This window comes from Gorilla gorilla, chromosome 15 (assembly GCF_029281585.2).
Source record: "Gorilla gorilla gorilla isolate KB3781 chromosome 15, NHGRI_mGorGor1-v2.1_pri, whole genome shotgun sequence".
Classification (NCBI taxonomy): Eukaryota; Metazoa; Chordata; class Mammalia; order Primates; family Hominidae; genus Gorilla; species Gorilla gorilla.
The window spans coordinates 124,507,238-124,523,319 of NC_073239.2; the positions used below are offsets into that span (position 1 = coordinate 124,507,238).

At 55.2% G+C, this 16,082-nt stretch overlaps 1 long non-coding RNA gene across 2 annotated transcripts in view; it reads left to right on the plus strand.

Moving 5' to 3' along the window:
- LOC134757165 (uncharacterized) overlaps positions 1–16,082 on the plus strand; it is a 76,709-nt gene that overhangs the window by 21,437 nt on the left and 39,190 nt on the right. For both annotated transcript variants that reach the window (XR_010130851.1, XR_010130850.1), the window contains one exon: positions 4,583–4,815. This is a non-coding gene — a long non-coding RNA (uncharacterized lncRNA). The remainder of the gene's footprint in view (positions 1–4,582; positions 4,816–16,082) is intronic.

Here is a 16,082-nt window from a genome sequence, read left to right on the forward strand (position 1 = left end):
GCCCCTTGCCTCACCCCGGCCCCTCCCATGCTGAGAGAGGTCGGCGTGAGCCCTTGCCTCACACCGGCCCCTCCCATGCTGAGAGAGGTCGGCGTGAGCCCTTGCCTCACACCGGCCCCTCCCACGCTGAGAGAGGTCGGCGTGAGCCCTTGCCTCACACCGGCCCCTCCCACGCTGAGAGAGGTCAGCGTGAGCCCCTGCCTCAACAGGCCACCGTGAGGGAGGAGCAGGGTCGCACGCGGGCTGCTGTGAGGCAGGCAGCGACTTGGGCCTGGGAGGTCGTGGTGGGGTGAGAGCTGGGCTTGGAGACTCCCCTGGGAGGCAACAGCGGGGCCTACAGACTCTGTTCTCCAGCCGGAGCTGGGACTGTTCAGGTACTGGGAGGTGGGATGTGGGTCTGAAGAGCTTGGTTGCAGAAACTTCGGGGTCTACAAACGCAGGCGGGAGCTGAGCCAAAAAAGCTTGTTTGCTGGGAGGCGGGAGATGCAGCCAGGAGAAACAGCTGTGCCTGCAGAGGCCGCCATGCGGGAGGCGGAGGCCGGGCCTCCTCAAATCGGCCTCTCCAGACCCACTTGCAGCCTCCCGGCATCCTCTCCGGGCCCAGCTCTTCCTCCCAGCTGCGTCTCCAGGCCTGACTCTGGCCTCCCAACAACGTCTTTGGACTCAGCTCCTGCCCAGCTCCCAGCAGGCCCAAGTTGTCGTCAAGTCGGCCTGGAATTGGGCCCGGAAGAGCAGCAAGTCGGCCTCCCCGGGCCCAGCTCCGTCCTCTCGGCGGCCTCTCCAGGTGCAAAACTTCCTCGAGTCAGCCTCTCCAGGCCCAGCTCCTCCTGCCTCCCAGTGGCCTCTTTCAGCCCAGACCAGCTCATGGCTCTTGGCGGCCTTCCCAGGCCCCGCTTTTGACTTTTGGTGGCCTCTTCAGGCCCAGAACTTGACCTCCAGTGGGCCTTTGCAGGCCCGGCCTCCTGCCTCTCGAAGGCCTGCACGGGCCCGGACTCACAGCGGACTCACAGCGGACTCTCCATGCCCAGCTAGCTCTCGCCTCATTGCGGCCTCCCGAGTCCAAAGCTCCTGCCTCTCGGCCGCTTCGGCAGGCCCAGCTCCCGCCTGCCAGTGGCCTCTTTAGGCCCAGCTCATTCCTCACAATGGCCTTCCCAGGCCCCGTTTTTCCCTTCTGGCAGCCTCTTGGCCTCTAATTTGTTTATCTTTTGTGTATAAATCCCAAAATATTGAATTTTGGAATATTTCCACCATTATGTAAATATTTTGGTAGGTGATTTATTTGGGGTGAGTTTCTGCACCAAGCTCGAATTTTTTATTTTATTTTCCTTATTATTTGGTGTTAAACAGGTTTAATGACGGTCATGGCAACTGTTTGGCACAATGAAAAATATCGCCCATGATCAACGTGTTCTGTTCTGGGGAAGGGGGCAAAGGCAGGGTGAATCACTTTCTTAAAAAGTATAGCTCAAGTTGGGAGTGCAGAGGGAATGGGGAGAAAACCCTCCCGCTGCCTGTGTCGAAGTGCAGGAGCCCCCACCCCCATACTCACCTGAGTCCAGCCCCTCTGGGGAAAGAAGGGGTGCATGAACTCCCCCTAGTCCACAGGCACCTCCCTGTGGCCCAAGGCCCTCTTCACACTCCATCTTGTAGCCCCAACAGGAGCTATTTTCCGAAAAGTGAAAAGCTCTGAAGGTCCCACAATTCATGGTATGTACACCTCCCTCACCAGGGGCTGCAAAGTGGCCTGGAGCTCCATACTGAGTAGAAGTCTTTGGGCCAGAGTCAGCATCTGGCTGACAGTCCGGATATCCTGGTTGGAGTGACCCTGGTGCGCCCTGCCAGGGCCTGGTGCCGCTTGCTGAAGATCATGACCGCCACTCATGGGCCACCGATGTGGTCCTTGTCCCATTTGTTGGGGCTGCGTCCATCCTTCTCAGAAGATGAGTCCTGTTCCTTGCGCAGGGCACTGAGGGACTGGGCCTGACATCATCTGAGTGGTAGAGGCAACTGGGTGTCAGGAGACATGATGGAGAGGAAAGCATCATCATGGTCATTCTCTGTCTCACTGTCCAGCAGGGACTCCCCTGAGGGGCCCAGGGCTCCTCCTCCATGGTGGGAGGTGAGCTTTTAACAGGTTCCACCACCCCCAAAGTGTGTAGGGTTGCGGGCCCTGGGCTTTCAGGGCAGGTGGCTCCAGGGGGCCGCCCAGGGTCAACACTCCCTGTGCCACCTGGTGGATGCTCATGAGCAACAGCTGCCAACTTGGCAGGTTGTTTTCTCTGGTTGGAGGCCACTGAGTAACTGGCAGGTTGCTGGGCCTCGTGTGGCTGCAGGGAGGGGTCAGGAAGGGGATGGAGTACCAGGGGAACATGGCCACAGAGTGACCTTCCACATTCCTCCACACGAACATGCTGACGCCACGGGAGGCCTCACTGAATGCAGGCCTGGGGGCCGAGTACTTGGTCCGGGCAGGGAGTTCCTGGCAGGGGCTCACACCTCACCCCCTCCTCAGCCCAGGTGGCTTGGGCCCAGAGAAGTGGGGGTTGGAGAGGAGCAGAAGACCAGGCCTCAAGTTTTGTTTTTTTTGTTTGTTTTTTTGTTTTTGAAATGTAGTTTGACTCTTGTCACCCAGGCTGGAGTGCAGTGGCACGATCTCAGTGGCCTTCATACCTGGCTAATTTTTTGTATTTTTACTGGGGGTGGGGTTTTGCCATGTTGGCCAGGCTGGTCTTGACCTCCCGACCTCAGGTGATCCACCCACCTCAGCCTCCCAAAATGGGATTACGGGCATGAGCCACTGCTCCCAACTTCATTCATTTTTACTTGAAAAACTCCGTTAAGCATTTTTTTAAGGTAGACCTAGTGGTCCTGAATGCCCTCAGCTTTGTTTGTCGAGGAAGCACGTTATTTCTTTTTTCTTTCTGAAGGACAGCTTTGTCAGACATAGTATTAGTTGCTGGCACTTTTTTTCTTTCAGCACTTTGAATGTATTATTCGATTCTGTCCTGACCTGCAAAGTTTCTTTAACTTTTGACTATTTGATTATATTGTGACTTGGTGAGTATCTATTTGGTTTGAAACTCTTCAGGAATCTTTAAGCTTCATGGATTTAGATGTCTAAATCTTTCCCATGATTTAGGCAGTCTTCAGCCATTCTTTAAATAAGCTTTCTTCTCCTTTCTCTACTTTCCTTTTCAAACTCCCATAACCTGACAATGGGTTGCCTAATGGTGTCTTGTTGGCTTTCTTTTCTCTGTCTTTTTTCTTTTTTTTTTTTTTGAGACAGAGTCATGCTCTGTCACCCAGGCTGGAGTGCAATGTGTGGTCTAGGCTCACTAGGGTTAGGGTTAGGGTTTTAGGGTAAGGGCGAAGGGTTAGGGTTTTAGGGTAAGGGCGAAGGGTTAGAGTTTTAGGGTCAGGGCCCAGGGTTAGGGTTTTAGGGTCAGGGCCCAGGGTTAGGGTTTTAGGGTCAGGGCCCAGGGTTAGGGTTTTAGGGTCAGGGCCCAGGGCCCAGGGTTAGGGTTTTAGGGTCAGTGCCTGGGGCCCAGGGTTAGGGCTTCAAGGCCAGGGCCCGGGGCCCAGGGTTAGGGCTTCAAGGCCAGGGCCCGGGGCCCAGGGTTAGGGCTTCAGGATCAGGGCCGGGGCCCAGGGTTTGGGCTTCAGGGTCAGGGCCCGGGGCCCAGGGTTTGGGCTTCAGGGTCAGGGCCCGGGGCCCAGGGTTAGGGCTTCAGGGTCAGGGCCCGGGGCCCAGGGTTAGGGCTTCAGGGTCAGGGCCCGGGGCCCAGGGTTAGGGCTTCAGGGTCCGGTCCCGGGGCCCAGGGTTAGGGCTTCAGGGTCAGGGCCCGGGGCCCTGGGTTAGGGCTTCAGGGTCCGGGCCCGGGGCCCAGGGTTAGGGCTTCAGGGTCAGGGACCGGGGCCCAGGGTTAGGGTTTTAGGGTCAGGTCCCGGGGCCCAGGGTTAGGGTTTTAGGGTCAGGGCCCGGGGCCCAGGGTTAGGGTGATTTCCAGGAAGTGACCTCACAGTGACTCAAGCTACCACTTACTGTTGATTGTGATGAAATGCCAGCTGAGGCACATGCCTTGGGAGCTAAGTGGTTGCTGCCCTTGACTACTATGAAGACTGGTGTGGGAAGGGTCGCTTTGGATGCACTTGAGCAGGGGTCCCCAACCCCTGAGCCATGGAGCCGTAAGGAGCCACACAGCAGGTGAGTGGTGTCGAGTGAGGGAGTGAGGGAAGCTTCATCTGTATTTACAGCCACTCCCCTTTGCTCACATTCCCGCCTGAGCTCCACCTTCTCAGATGAGCAGCAGCATTAGATTCTCATAGGAGAACGCACCCTGTTGTGAACCGTGCATGTGAGGGATCTAGGTTGCGCTGTGCTTATGAGAATCTAATACCTATTGATCTGTCACTTTCTCCCATCACACTCAGGTGGGACCATCCAGTTTCAGGAAAACAAGCTTAACACGCCCACTGATTCTACATTATGGTGAGTTCTATAATTATTTTATTATATATTCCAGTGTAATAATGGAAATGAAGTGCCTAATCAACGTAAATGTGCTTAAATCTTTTGGCCCAGCTCCTACCTCCCGGCAGCCTCGCCAGGCCCAGAACTCTCTCCAGTCAGCCTCTACAGACCAAGCTCATGACTCACAATGGCCTATTTAGGCCCATACCCTACCTCACGGCAGTCTCCGCAGATGAGCCTACTGCCTCACAACAGCCTCCACAGGCACAGCTCCATCGTTACAATGGCCTCTTTAGACCCAGCTCCTGCCGCCCAGCCTTCTCTCCAGGCCCTGAACTTTCTCCGTAAGTTGAGGTAGCTGGGACTGTAGGTATACATGATGATACTTGGCTAATTTTTAAATTGTTTTGCAGACATGGGGTCTCACTTTGTTGGCCAGGCTGGTGTCAAACTAATGGCCTCAAGTGACCCTTCCACCCCTGCCTCCCATCCTCGAGGTATGTGCCACCACAAGGGGCCCTTGTTCAATTTTCTAAAGAAAAAATTTCTAAAGTAAGGCTGTGGGATGATGGCAGGAAGATAAAAGAAAAACAGAAGAATAAGTTAAAATGACTTATTCACACATATTCTTTTGACAGCAAGAAAAACTGTTAGTATATACATTCCTTACAAACAAACAAACGGCAGATAAACAATGTTGTATTGGAACTTCAACACACACTGTACAATATTTCCACTTTGCTGACATAAGTTATGGAAATTTCGTGGTTTCCTTGAGTGTCGCTAACAGTATTTTGCTCCTCTGACGATTTTTATCAACTTCCTCATCTGTTAACTTCTCTCCAAGGTATGTCATGTCACGACATACTGCCGCTGCACGAACACGGCCAGTGTCTTCCTATTAAACATGTAGAATGCTTTCCTAATTTCTCCTTTTACTCTCTGTCTTTGTGTTCTGCATTTTCCTTACTTTTATTGTCAGAAACTCCAGAAAGTCAATCGTACTAATTTATCACGATTTGCTTTATTAACTTATACTATGCTTATATGGAATTTTGCCCATCAGACCTCATTACAATTTGGGCCAGGGCCCAGGGTTAGGGTTGTTTCAGGGTCAGGGTCAGGGCCAGGGCCCAGGGTTAGGCTTGTTTTAGGGTCAGGGCCGGGGCCCAGGTTTAGGGTTGTTTTAGGGTCAGGGCCGGGGCTCAGGGTTAGGGTTGTTTTAGGGTCAGGGCCGGGGCCCAGGGTTAGGGTTGTTTTAGGGTCAGGGCCGGGGCCCAGGGTTGGGGTTGTTTTAGGGTCAGGGACCGGGCACAGGGTTAGGGTTGTTTTCGGTTCAGGGCCAGGGCCCAGGGTTAGGGTTGTTTTAGGGTCAGGGCCAGGGCCCAGTGTTAGGGTTGTTTTGGGGTCTGGGCCAGGGTCCAGGGTTAGGGTTGTTTTAGGGTCGGGGCCCAGGGTTATGTTTGTTTTTGGGTCGAGGCCCAGGGTTAGTGTTTTTTTCGGATCGGGGCCCAGGGTTAGGGTTGTTTTAGGATCAGGGCCCAGGGTTAGGGTTGTTTTAGGGTCAGGGCCCAGGTTTAGGGTTGTTTTAGGGTCAGGGCCCAGGGTTAGGGTTGTTTTAGGGTCAGGGACCAAGTTTAGGGTTGTTTTGGGGTGAGGGCCCAGGGTTGGGTTTGTTTTAGGGTCAGGGCCAGGGCCCAGGGTTAGGTTTGTTTTAGGGTCAGGGCCAGGGCCCAGGGTTAGGCTTGTTTTAGGGTCAGGGCCAGGGCCCAGGGTTAGGCTTGTTTTAGGGTCAGGGCCACGGCCTAGGGTTAGGGTTGTTTTAGGGTCAGGGCCAAGGCCCAGGGTTAGGGTTGTTTTAGGGTCAGGGCCAGGGCCCAGGGTTAGGCTTGTTTTAGTGTCAGGGCCAGGGCCCAGGGTTAGGCTTGTTTTAGGGTCAGGGACACGGCCCAGAGTTAGGGTTGTTTTAGGGTCAGGGCGCAGGGTTAGGGTTGTTTTAGGGTCAGGGCCCAGGGTTAGGGTTGTTTTAGGAGTCAGGGCCAGGGCCCAGGGTTAGCTTTGTTTTAGGGTCACGGCCACGGCCCAGGGTTAGGGTTGTTTTAGGGTCAGGGCCCAGGGTTAGGGTTGTTTTAGGGTCAGGGCCCAGGGTTAGGGTTGTTTAAGGGTCAGGGCCCAGGGTTAGGGTTGTTTTAGGGTCAGGGCCCGGGGTTATGGTTGTTTTAGGGTCAGGGCCAGGGCCCAGGGTTAGCTTTGTTTTAGGGTCAGGCCCACGGCCTAGGGTTAGGGTTGTTTTAGGGTCAGGGCCAGGGCCCAAAGTTAGGGTTGTTTTAGGTTCAGGGCCCAGGGTTAGGTTTTTAGTCACTGGTGCAGGGTCCAGGGTTAGGGTTTTAGGCTCAGGGCCAGGGCCCAGGTTTAGGGTTGTTTTAGGGTCGGGGACAGGGCCCAGGGTTAGGGTTGTTTTAGGGTCATGGCCAGGTCCCAGGATTAGGGTTGTTTTAGGGTCAGGGCCAGGGCCCAGGTTTAGGGTTCTTTTAGGGTCAGGGCCCAGTTTTAGGGTTGTTTTTGGGTCAGTTCCCAGGGTTAGGGTTGTTTTAGTTTCAGGGCGCAGGGTTAGGGTTGTTTTAGGGTCAGGGCCCAGGGTTATGGTTGTTTTATGGTTAGGGCCCAGGGTTAGGGTTTTAGGCTCAGGACCAGGGCCCAGGGTTAGGGTTTTAGGCTCAGGGCCGGGGCCCAGGGTTAAGGTTTTAGGCTCAGGGCCAGGGCCCAGGGTTAGGGTTTTAGGCTCAGGGCCAGGTCCCACGGTTAGGGTTTTAGGGTCAGGGCCAGGGCCCAGGGTTAGGGTTTTAGGCTCAGGGCCAGGGCCCAGGGTTAGGGTTTTAGGCTCAGGACCAGGGCCCAGGGTTAGGGTTTTAGGGTCAGGGCCAGGGCCCATGGTTAGGGTTTTAGGCTCAGGGTCAGGGCCCAGGGTTAGGGTTTTATGATCAGTGTCAGGGCCCAGGGTTAGGGTTTTAGGGTCAGGGCCAGGGCGCTGGGTTAGGGTTTTAGGGTTATGGCCAGTGCCCAGGGTTAGGGTTTTAGGGTCAGGGCTTGGGCCCAGGGTTAGGGTTTTAGGGTCAGGGCCAGGGCCCAGGGTTAGGGTTTTAGGGTCAGGGCCAGGGCCCAGGGTTAGGGTTTTTGGGTCAGGGCCTGGGCCCAGGGTTAGGTTTTTAGGGTCAGGGCCCAGGGTTAGGGTTTTAGGGTCAGGGCCCAGGGTTAGGGTTTTAGGGTCAGGACCCAGGGTTAGGGTTTTAGGGTCAGGGCCCAGGGTTAGGGTGATTTCCAGGAAGTGACCTCACAGTGACTCAAGCTACCACTTACTGTTGATTGTGATGAAATGCCAGCTGAGGCACATGCCTTGGGAGCTAAGTGGTTGCTGCCCTTGACTACTATGAAGACTGGTGTGGGAAGGGTCGCTTTGGATGCACTTGAGCAGGGGTCCCCAACCCCTGAGCCATGGAGCCGTAAGGAGCCACACAGCAGGTGAGTGGTGTCGAGTGAGGGAGTGAGGGAAGCTTCGTCTGTATTTACAGCCACTCCCCTTTGCTCACATTCCCGCCTGAGCTCCACCTTCTCAGATGAGCAGCAGCATTAGATTCTCATAGGAGAACGCACCCTGTTGTGAACCGTGCATGTGAGGGATCTAGGTTGCGCTGTGCTTATGAGAATCTAATACCTATTGATCTGTCACTTTCTCCCATCACGCTCAGGTGGGACCATCCAGTTTCAGGAAAACAAGCTTAACACGCCCACTGATTCTACATTATGGTGAGTTCTATAATTATTTTATTATATATTCCAGTGTAATAATGGAAATGAAGTGCCTAATCAACGTAAATGTGCTTAAATCTTTTGGCCCAGCTCCTACCTCCCGGCAGCCTCGCCAGGCCCAGAACTCTCTCCAGTCAGCCTCTACAGACCAAGCTCATGACTCACAATGGCCTATTTAGGCCCATACCCTACCTCACGGCAGTCTCCGCAGATGAGCCTACTGCCTCACAACAGCCTCCACAGGCACAGCTCCATCGTTACAATGGCCTCTTCAGACCCAGCTCCTGCCTCCCAGCCTTCTCTCCAGGCCCTGAACTTTCTCCGTAAGTTGAGGTAGCTGGGACTGTAGGTATACATGACGATACTTGGCTAATTTTTAAATTGTTTTGCAGACATGGGGTCTCACTTTGTTGGCCAGGCTGCTGTCAAACTAATGGCCTCAAGTGACCCTTCCACCCCTGCCTCCCATCCTCGAGGTATGTGCCACCACAAGGAGCACTTGTTCAATTTTCTAAAGAAAAAATTTCTAAAGTAAGGCTGTGGGATGATGGCAGGAAGATAAAAGAAAAACAGAAGAATAAATTAAAATGACTTATTCACACATATTCTTTTGACAGCAAGAAGAACTTTTAGTATATACATTCCTTACAAACAAAGAAATGGCAGATAAACAATGTTGTATAGGAACTTCAACACACACTGTACAATATTCCCACTTTGCTGACATAAGTTATGGAAATTTCGTGGTTTCCTTGAGTGTCGCTACCAGTATTTTGCTTCTCTGATGATTTTTATCAACTTCCTCATCTGTTAACTTCTCTCCAAGGTATGTCATGTCACGACATACTGCCGCTGCACGAACACGGCCAGTGTCTTCCTATTAAACATGTAGAATGCTTTCCTAATTTCTCTTTTTACTCTCTGTCTTTGTGTTCTGCATTTTCCTTACTTTTATTGTCAGAAACTCCAGAAAGTCAATCGTACTAATTTATCACGATTTGCTTTATTAATTTATACTATGCTTATATGGAATTTTGCCCAACAGACCTCATTACAATTTGGGCCAGGGCCCAGGGTTAGGGTTGTTTTAATGTCAGGGCCCAGAGTTAGGGTTGTTTTAGGGTCAGGGCCCAGGGTTAGGGTTGTTTTAGGGTCAGGGCCCAGGGTTAGGGTTGTTTAAGGGTCAGGGCCCAGGGTTAGGGTTTTAGGGTCAGGGCCCAGGGTTAGTGTTGTTTTAGGGTCAGGGCCCAGGGTTAGGGTTGTTTTAGGGTAAGGGCCCAGTGTTAGGGTTGTTTTAGGGTCAGGGCCCAGGGTTAGGTATTTAGGCACTGGTCCAGGGTCCAGGGTTAGGGTTTTAGGCTCAGGGCCAGGGCCCAGGTTTAGGGTTGTTTTAGGGTCGGGGCCAGGGCCCAGGGTTAGGGTTGTTTTAGGGTCATGGCCAGGTCCCAGGATTAGGGTTGTTTTAGGGTCAGGGCCAGGGCCCAGGTTTAGGGTTCTTTTATGGTTAGGGCCCAGGGTTAGGGATGTTTTTGGGTCAGGGCCCAGGGTTAGGGTTGTTTTAGTTTCAGGGCGCAGGGTTAGGGTTGTTTTAGGGTCAGGGCCCAGGGTTATGGTTGTTTTAGGGTTAGGGCCCAGGGTTAGGGTTTTAGGCTCAAGGCCAGGGCCCAGGGGTAGGGTTTTATGCTCAGGGCCAGGGCCCAGGGTTAGGGTTTTAGAGTCAGGGCCAGGGCCCAGGGTTAGGGTTTTAGGCTCAGGGCCAGGGCCCAGGGTTAGGGTTTTAGGCTCAGGGCCAGGGCCCAGGGTTAGGGTTTTAGGCTCAGGGCCAGGTCCCACGGTTAGGGTTTTAGGGTCATGGCCAGGGCCCAGGGTTAGGGTTATAGGCTCAGGGCCAGGGCCCAGGGTTATTGTTTTAGGCTCAGGACCAGGGCCCAGGGTTAGGGTTTTAGAGTCAGGGCCAGGACCCAGGGGTAGGGTTTTAGGCTCAGGGCCAGGACCCAGGGGTAGGGTTTTAGGCTCAGGGCCAGGGCCCAGGGTTAGGGTTTTAGGCTCAGGGCCAGGGCCCAGGGTTAGGGTTTTACGCTCAGGGCCAGGTCCCACGGTTAGGGTTTTAGGGTCAGGGCCAGGGCCCAGGGTTAGGGTTTTAGGCTCAGGGCCAGGGCCCAGGGTTAGGGTTTTAGGCTCAGGACCAGGGCCCAGGGTTAGGGTTTTAGGGTCAGGGCCAGGGCCCAGGGTTAGGGTTTTAGGCTCAGGGTCAGGGCCCAGGGTTAGGGTTTTAGGATCAGTGTCAGGGCCCAGGGTTAGGGTTTTAGGGTCAGGGCCAGGGTGCTGGGTTAGGGTTGTTATAGGGTCAGGACCTGGGCCCAGGGTTAGGCTTGTTTTAGTGCCAGGGCCCAGGGTTAGGGTTGTTTTAGGGTCAGCTCCAGGGCCCAGGGTTAGGGTTGTTTTAGGTTCAGGTCCAGGGCCTAGGGTTAGGGTTGTTTTAGGGTCAGGGCCAGGGCCCAGGTTTCGGGTTGTTTTAGGGTCAGGGCCAGGGCCCAGGGTTAGGCTTGTTTTCGGGTCAGGGCCAGGGCCCAGGGTTAGGGTTGTTTTAGGGTCAGGGCCAGGGCCCAGGTTTAGGGTTGTTTTAGGGTCAGGGCCAGGGCCCACGGTTAGAGTTGTTATAGGGTCAGGACCTGGGCCCAGGGTTAGGCTTGTTTTACTGCTAGGGCCCAGGGTTGGGTTATTTTAGGGTCTGGGTCAGGGCCCAGGTTTAGGGTTGTTTTAGGTCAGGGCCAAGGCCCAGGATTAGGGTTGTTTTAGGGTCAGGGCCAGGGCCCAGGGTTAGGGTTGTTTTAGGGTCAGGGCCAGGGCCCAGGGTTAGGCTTGTTTTAGGGTAAGGGCCAGGGCCCAGGGTTAGGCTTGTTTTAGGGTCAGGGCCAGGGCCCAGGGTTAGGGTTGTATTAGGGTCAGGGTCAGGGCCCAGGGTTAGGGTTGTTTTAGGGTCAGGGCCAAGGCCCAGCGTTAGGGTTGTTTTAGGTTCAGGGCCAGGTTCGAGGGTTAGGCTTGTTTTAGGCTCAGGGCCAGGGCCCAGGGTTAGGGTTGTTTTAGGGTCAGGGCCCAGGGTTAGTGTTGTTTTAGGGTCAGGGCCCAGGGTTAGGGTTGTTTTAGGGTAAGGGCCCAGTGTTAGGGTTGTTTTAGGGTCAGGGCCCAGGGTTGGGGTTGTTTTAGGGTCAAGGCCCAGGGCAGGGTTGTTTTAGGGTCAGGACCCACGGTTAGGGTTTTAGGATCAGGGCCAAGGCCCAGGGTTAGGGTTTTAGGGTAAGGGCCAGGGCCCAGGGTTAGGGTTTTAGGCTCAGGGCCAGGGCCCATGGTTAGGGTTTTAGGCTCAGGGTCAGGGCCCATGGTTAGGGTTGTTTCAGGGTCAGGGCCAAGGGTTAGGGTTTTTTCAGGGTCAGGGCCCAGGGTTAGGGTTGTTTCAGGGTCAGGGCCCTGGGTTAGGGTTGTTTCAGGGTCAGGGCCCAGGGTTAGGGTTGTTTTAGGGTCAGGGTCCGGGGTAATGTTTGTTTTACGGTCAGGGCCAGGGCCCAGGGTTAGCTTTGTTTTAGGGTCAGGGCCACGGCCTAGGGATAGGGTTGTTTTAGGGTCAGGGCCAGGGCCCAAAGTTAGGGTTGTTTTATGGTCAGGGCCCAGGGTTAGGTTTTTAGGCACTGGTCCAGGGTCCAGGGTTAGGGTTTTAGGCTCAGGGTGAGGGCCCAGGTTTAGGGTTGTTTAAGGGTCGGGGCCAGGGCCCAGGGTTAGGGTTGTTTTAGGGTCATGGCCAGGTCCCAGGATTAGTGTTCTTTTAGGGTGAGGGCCAGGGCCCAGAGTTATGGTTGTTTTAGGGTCAGGGCCAGGGCCCAGGGTTAGGTTTGTTTTAGGGTCAGGGCCAGGGCCGAGGTTAGGCTTGTTTTAGGGTCACGGCCAGAGCCCAGGTTTAGGGGTGTTTTAGGGTTTCGGCCAGGTCCCAGTGTTAGGGTTGTTTTAGGGTCTGGGCCCAGGGTTAGGGTTGTTTTAGGGTGAGTGCCCATGGTTGGGTTTGTTTTAGGGTCAGGGCCAGGGCCCAGGGTTAGGTTTGTTTTAGTGTTAGGGCCAGTGCCCAGGGTAAGGGTTGTTTTAGGGTCAGTGTCAGGGCCCAGGGTTTGGGTTGTTTTAGGGTCAGGGCCAGGGCCCAAGGTTAGGGTTGTTTTAGGGTCAGGGCCAGGGCCCAGGCTTAGGCTTGTTTTAGGGTCAGGGCCACGGCCCAGGGTTAGGGTTGTTTTAGGTTCAGGGCCAGGGCCCAGGGATAGGGTTGTTTTAGGGTCAGGGACAGGGCCCAGGTTTAGGGAGGTTTTAGGGTCAGGGCCAGGGCCCAGGTTTAGGCTTGTTTTAGGGTCAGGGCCAGGGCCCAGGGTTAGGGTTGTTTTAGGTTAGGGCCAGGTCCCAAGGTTATGGTTGTTTTAGGGTCAGGTCCTGGGCCCAGGTTTAGGGTTGTTTTTGTGCCAGTGCCCAGGGTTAGGGTTGTTTTAGGGTCAGGGCCAGGGCACAGTTTTAGGGTTGTTTTAGGTCATGGCCAGGGCCCAGGGATAGGGTTGTTTTAGGGTCAGGGCCAGGGCCCAGGGTTAGGGTTGTTTTAGGGTCAGGGCCAGGGCCCAGGTTTAGGCTTGTTTTAGGGTCAGGTCCTGGGCCCACTGGTAGGCTTGTTTTAGGGTGAGGGCCAGGGCCCAGGATTAGGCTTATTATAGGGTCAAGGACAGGGCCCAGGGTTAGGGTTGTTTTAGGGTCAGGGACAGGGCCCAGGGTTACGGTTGTTTTAGGGTCAGGGCCACGGCCCAGGGTTACTGTTGGTTTAGGGTCAGGGCCAGGGCCCAGTGTTAGGGTTGTTTTAGGGTCAGGGCCAGGGCCCAGGGTTAGGGTTGTTTTAGGGTTGTTTTAGGGTCAGGACCTGGGCCCAGGGTTAGGTTTGTTTTAGTGTCAGGGCCCAAAGTTAGGGTTGTTTTAGGGTCAGGGCCACGGCTCAGGGTCAGGGTTGTTTTAGGTCAGGGCCAGGGCCCAGCATTAGGGTTGTTTTAGGGTCAGGGCCAGAGCCCAGGTTTAGGGGTGTTTTAGGGTTTCGGCCAGGTCCCAGTGTTAGGGTTGTTTTAGGGTCTGGGCCCAGGGTTAGGGTTGTTTTAGGGTGAGTGCCCATGGTTGGGTTTATTTTAGGGTCAGGGCCAGGCCCAGGGTTAGGTTTGTTTTAGGGTCAGGGCCAGGGCCCAGGGTTAGGCTTGTTTTAGGGTCAGGGCCAGGGCCCAGGGTTAGGGTTGTTTTAGGGTCAGGGCCAGGGCCCAGGTTTAGGGTTATTTTAGGGTCAGGGCCAAGGCCAAGGGTTAGGCTTGTATTAGGGTCAGGTCCAGGGCCCACGGATAGGCTTGTTTTAGGGTCAGGGCCAGGGCCCAGGGTTAGGCTCGTTTTAGGGTCAGGGCCAGGGCCCAGGGTTAGGCTTGCTTTAGGGTCAGGGCCAGGGCCCAGGGTTAGGCTTGCTTTAGGGTCATGGCCAGGGCCCAGGGTTAGGGTTGTTTTAGGGTCAGGGCCAGGGCGCAGCGTTAGGGTTGTTTTAGGTTCAGAGCCAGGGCCCAGGGTTAGGGTTGTTTTAGGGTCAGGACCTGGGCCCAGGGTTAGGCTTCTTTTAGTGCCAGGGCCCAGGGTTCGGGTTGTTTTAGGGTCAGGGCCAGGGCCCAGGGTCAGGGTTGTTTTAGGTCAGGGCCAGGGCCCAGATTTAGGGGTGTTTTAGGTCAGGGCCAGGGCCCAGGCTTAGGCTTGTTTTAGGGTCAGGGCCACGGCCCAGGGTTAGGGTTGTTTTAGGTTCAGGGCCAGGGCCCAGGGATAGGGTTGTTTTAGGGTCAGGGACAGGGCCCAGGTTTAGGGAGGTTTTAGGGTCAGGGCCAGGGCCCAGGGTTAGGCTTGTTTTAGGGTCAGGGCCAGGGCCCAGGGTTAGGGTTGTTTTAGGTTAGGGCCAGGTCCCAAGGTTATGGTTGTTTTAGGGTCAGGTCCTGGGCCCAGGTTTAGGGTTGTTTTTGTGCCAGTGCCCAGGGTTAGGGTTGTTTTAGGGTCAGGGCCAGGGCACAGGTTTAGGGTTGTTTTAGGTCATGGCCAGGGCCCAGGGATAGGGTTGTTTTAGGGTCAGGGCCAGGGCCCAGGGTTAGGGTTGTTTTAGGTTCAGGGCCAGGGCCCAGGTTTAGGCTTGTTTTAGGGTCAGGTCCTGGGCCGACGGGTAGGCTTGTTTTAGGGTGAGGGCCAGGGCCCAGGATTAGGCTTATTATAGGGTCAAGGACAGGGCCCAGGGTTAGGGTTGTTTTAGGGTCAGGGACAGGGCCCAGGGTTACGGTTGTTTTAGGGTCAGGGCCACGGCCCAGGGTTACGGTTGGTTTAGGGTCAGGGCCAGGGCCCAGTGTTAGGGTTGTTTTAGGGTCAGGGCCAGGGCCCAGGGTTAGGGTTGTTTTAGGGTTGTTTTAGGGTCAGGACCTGGGCCCAGGGTTAGGCTTGTTTTAGTGTCAGGGCCCAAGGTTAGGGTTGTTTTAGGGTCAGGGCCACGGCTCAGGGTCAGGGTTGTTTTAGGTCAGGGCCAGGGCCCAGCATTAGGGTTGTTTTAGGGTCAGGGCCAGAGCCCAGGTTTAGGGGTGTTTTAGGGTTTCGGCCAGGTCCCAGTGTTAGGGTTGTTTTAGGGTCTGGGCCCAGGGTTAGGGTTGTTTTAGGGTGAGTGCCCATGGTTGGGTTTATTTTAGGGTCAGGGCCAGGCCCAGGGTTAGGTTTGTTTTAGGGTCAGGGCCAGGGCCCAGGGTTAGGCTTGTTTTAGGGTCAGGGCCAGGGCCCAGGGTTAGGGTTGTTTTAGGGTCAGGGCCAGGGCCCAGGTTTAGGGTTGTTTTAGGGTCAGGGCCAAGGCCAAGGGTTAGGCTTGTATTAGGGTCAGGTCCAGGGCCCACGGATAGGCTTGTTTTAGGGTCAGGGCCAGGGCCCAGGGTTAGGCTCGTTTTAGGGTCAGGGCCAGGGCCCAGGGTTAGGCTTGCTTTAGGGTCAGGGCCAGGGCCCAGGGTTAGGCTTGCTTTAGGGTCATGGCCAGGGCCCAGGGTTAGGGTTGTTTTAGGGTCAGGGCCAGGGCGCAGCGTTAGGGTTGTTTTAGGTTCAGAGCCAGGGCCCAGGTTTAGGGTTGTTTTAGGGTCAGGACCTGGGCCCAGGGTTAGGCTTCTTTTAGTGCCAGGGCCCAGGGTTCGGGTTGTTTTAGGGTCAGGGCCAGGGCCCAGGGTCAGGGTTGTTTTAGGTCAGGGCCAGGGCCCAGATTTAGGGGTGTTTTATGTCAGGGCCAGGTCCCAGGGTTAGGCTTGTTTTAGGGTCAGGGCCAGGGCCCAGGGTTAGGCTTGTTTTAGGGTCAGGGCCAGGGACCCAGGGTTAGGGATGTTTTACGGTGAGGGCCAGGGCTCAGGGTTAGGGTTGTTTTAGGGTCATGTCCAGGGCCCACGGTTAGGGTTGTTTTAGGGTCTGGTCCAGGGCCCAGGATTAGGGTTGTTTTAGGGTCATGTCCAGGGCCCACGGTTAGGGTTGTTTTAGGGTCAGGGCCAGGGTCCCGGGTAAGGGTTGTTTCAGTGTCAGGGCCAGGTCCCAGGGTTAGGGTTGTTTTAGGGTCAGGGCCAGGGCCCAGGGTTATGGTTATTTTAGGGTCAGTGCCCAGGGTTAAGGTTGTTTTAGGGTCAGGGCCCAGGGTTACGGTTGTTTTAGGGTGAGTGCCCATGGTTGACTTTTTTTTAGGGTCAGGGCCAGGGCCTAGGGTTAGGTT